Source organism: Haliotis rubra, unplaced genomic scaffold (genome assembly GCF_003918875.1).
Source record: "Haliotis rubra isolate DU_JTF1 unplaced genomic scaffold, ASM391887v1 Scf814, whole genome shotgun sequence".
NCBI classification, from domain to species: Eukaryota; Metazoa; Mollusca; class Gastropoda; order Lepetellida; family Haliotidae; genus Haliotis; species Haliotis rubra.
The window spans coordinates 164,397-168,184 of NW_025767540.1; the positions used below are offsets into that span (position 1 = coordinate 164,397).

Sequence of the window (3,788 nt, forward strand, 5' to 3'; positions counted from 1 at the left end):
AAGAAGAAACTCCAAACAAGTCAAGTGGAGGTTGTGCTCAGAGCTGACAGGAACCTCTTTGCTCATATGGTTATTATAGCTCAAAGCAGAAAACTTGACATGAAGTCTGTTTTCAGGCATCCTCTTGGACCGCTTCCTTTATCACTCGCATATCCAGATGGTTCCATAAGAAAGACCAACAAGTTAAGCCTAGCTCTAGAACTGGAAAAGAACATCCTTCCTGAAGAGAAGCTCCCTTACCCATCCTGTACTCTGATTGATGGTATGGCACTTGTCCAGAAGATCAAAGGTGACAACAAAACCTTCCAGTTGGTTGCAGAAGAAATGTTTGTCCAGGTCCTTCATGAAGGTTACAGCAGTCAGAGGATTGATGTCGTCTTTGATGTATACAGGAACGTGTCAATCAAAAATGCAGAGAGAGGTGAGCGCTCTGGAACTCAAGGAACACAATACAAGAACATCGCAGCAGGCCACACCATAAGACAATGGCGAAAATTCCTTTCCAACTCTTCCAACAAAACGAATCTTGTTCTGTTTCTTGTCAAGGAATGGGGAGGTGAGAAGTATGGAAATCGGATTGGAAACAAGGACCTCATTGTCACCTGTGAAGAAGAATGTATCAAGCTGGGCCCAAACAGTGTAGAGATGATAGAGGAACTAACATCCACTCAGAGGAAGCAGACACTCGGCTGTTACTCCACGCCAGACATGCTTCAAGCAACGGCTACGGGAACATAATCATTTGTGCCGAGGATACAGATGTATTTCTACTCTGTGTTGCCTTCCAATCATCTCTTGAAGCAGATCTCTACATGAAGCTAGGAACAAAGAACAGAACAAGACTCATCAAGGTTTCAAGTGTAGCCCAGGTCCTTGGCCAGACCGTCTCTGAAGCACTACCTGCATGTCATGCATACACAGGATGCGACACTATCAGCTCATTTGCAGGAAAGGGAAAACCGTCTGCTCTAAGACTCCTCAAGGGGAATAAGAAGTACCAAGACTGCTTCAAACAACTTGGAAAGGATCCTGAGCTTACAGAAGATCAATTTCAAGTCCTGGAAGACTTCACGTGTTCACTGTATGGATCATCTCTCAAGAGTGTCAACGATCTTCGCCACACGTTGTTCCTCCTGAGGAAGGGCGAACTTGAATCCCACCAGCTTCCTCCTTGCAGAGACTGTTTATTCAGGCACTCACAGAGAGCCTGCTACCAAGCTCATGTGTGGCAGTTGGCCATGGAATGCAAGCCTGGAATTCCATCACCTGTCGGCAAAGGATGGATCCTTGAAGAGAGAGACGGTGAAAGTGTGCTAACTGTTGAGTAGATGAGTGGTCTACCGGCACCTGAAGCTGTCCTACAGCTTTTAGCATGCAAATGCTCCAGAACATGCAAACTCCCAAACTGCACTTGCATGGCAAATGGACTCAAATGCACAAGCATGTGCAAGTTGCAAACCTGTGCAAACATAGAGACTGGTTCCGATGAAGAAGATGGCAGCTGTGATAACACTGATGAGGATGACATATATGATGAATGAACATTATGTATGTAAATGTCATCAAATGCATCAAAATAATCTGGTAAATAGTGTAAACACAACATGTATTTGATATTTCATTAACAAACCTAATTGTACAGTTGATGAGAAAGGGGATTTAACTGTTTGGTGCAAGTTAGTTCACTATGATCAGAAAAATGAAATTTTAAGACACAAACATTCATAAAAATGTTGGAAAAAAAGGTCTCCCCTTGCCCCCAAGTGGTACCAATCACCCTCATTTTTCACTCTGGGATCAAGGACTACAGGACATTTTTCTACAGGATGAGCCACTGATTGATGTTCCACAGACAGTTTGACCCTACTCAATCTCTAAATACCAACAATTTTGTATTTACTTGTATCACTTGATCAACAAACAAAATTAAAAGAAGCGAATAGAGAATTAGAGAATATTAATAAAAAAGAAACAGAAGGGATACTACTACGATCTAAAGCTAAATGGAAAGAAGAAGGAGAAAAACCAACAAAATATTTTCTGTCTCTAGAAAATCGAAACTTTTTAAACAAAGCAATATATAAACTTGAAAACAATCAAAAGGAAACCCTAACCAAAAAAGAAGATCTTATAACTGAAACTAAATCGTTTTACCATAACCTATACACGAAAAAACCATGTGAAAAAGTGAACCTAACAGAATTGCTTAAAAACATAGACATCCCAAAGCTATCAAAAAATCAACAAGAAAGTCTAGAAGGACAATTAAGATATGAAGAAGTATTAAACAGTCTTTAAAAAATGAAAAATGAAAGAAGTCCTGGCTCATCGGGTTTCACTGTTGAATTCTTCAAAAAAAAATTGTCCAATATTCACGAGTATCTTATAAGATAATTAAATTTAGCTTACGAGAAAGGAGAATTGTCTTTGACTCAAAAGCAAGGCATTATAACCTGTTTTCCCAACAAAAAAATCCAAACATTTGCTTCAGAATTGGAGACCCATTTCATTGCTGAATGTAGCGTATAAAATCAGATCATCAACCATTGCAAACAGAATAAAAACAGTCCTACCCTCTATAATAAATGAGAATCAAAAAGGGTTTATGTCAAAAAGATATATTGATGAGTGTACTCGCCTAATATATGACATCATTGACTATACTGAATATATGAATATACCAGGAATTCTACTTCTTATTGACTTTGAAAAGGCATTCAATTTTGTTGACTGGCATTTCATTCCAAAAGTTCTTCTATTCTTTAAATTTGGACCATCGATTACTAGATGGATAAATACCTTCTTTAATAACATTCAACCATGTGTTGTTGTAAATGGTTTCCTTTCAAATTATTTCAATATCTCGAGAGGATGCAGACAAGGAGATCCCATCTCCCCTTATATTTTTATACTGTGCGCAGAAATTTTGGCAACAATGTTTAGAAATAATAATAAAATAAAAGGAATACAAATTGGAGATACAGAATATCTAATTTCCCAATACGCTGATGATACTTCGCTGATACAAGATGGCACTGAAAAATGTTTACAGGCGACATTAGAAATTCTTAGTAAATATGCCTCATTTTCAGGCTTAAAAATACATGTAAACAAAACACAGGTATTATGGATATGCTCAGAAAAAAAACTCTGAAAGAAAATTTTGCAGAAACTGGAATTTAGACTGGAAGAGTGACTCGTTTAAACTATTAGGAATTGTATTTACTCACAACATCGCAGAAATGGTTGAAGGCAACTATAAAGATAAACTTAAGACTCTCAAAATATCAATGAATCAATGGCTAGCAAGAGATCTAACTCCCTTAGGTAGAAATACCATATTGAAAAGTTTACTTTTACCGCAACTTAATCATTTATTTGTAAGTCTACCGAACCCAAACGATCAAATGATTATGGAAACTGAGCAGCTCTGCTTTAAATTTATATGGGAAAACAAACCAGACAAAGTCAGTCGAGAAACTATCACAAAGAACTATGAATACGGAGGAATACGAGCTCCAGAGATAAAAAATCTTATTCAATCACAAAAAATATCATGGATTAAAAGACACATCAACTCAGATTCAAAAGTAAGGAAATTGCTACAAACGAAGTCACATTTGGACATCGGCAGCTTTATACAAACATGCGAAACACACATACTTGAATCAGTAATAACACAAGAAACAAATCATTTTTGGAAAGACACTTTGAAATCATGGGGTAAATTCGTAACCAGAAAAGCAGAAAAAGGAAAAAATGCATGTGATATTTTATCCCAACCCTTA

At 37.5% G+C, this 3,788-nt stretch overlaps 1 protein-coding gene across 1 annotated transcript in view; it reads left to right on the forward strand.

The window, feature by feature from the left end:
- The window catches only part of LOC124261895, an 87,145-nt gene that overhangs the window by 17,727 nt on the left and 65,630 nt on the right, over positions 1-3,788 (forward strand). The window lies entirely within an intron of this gene.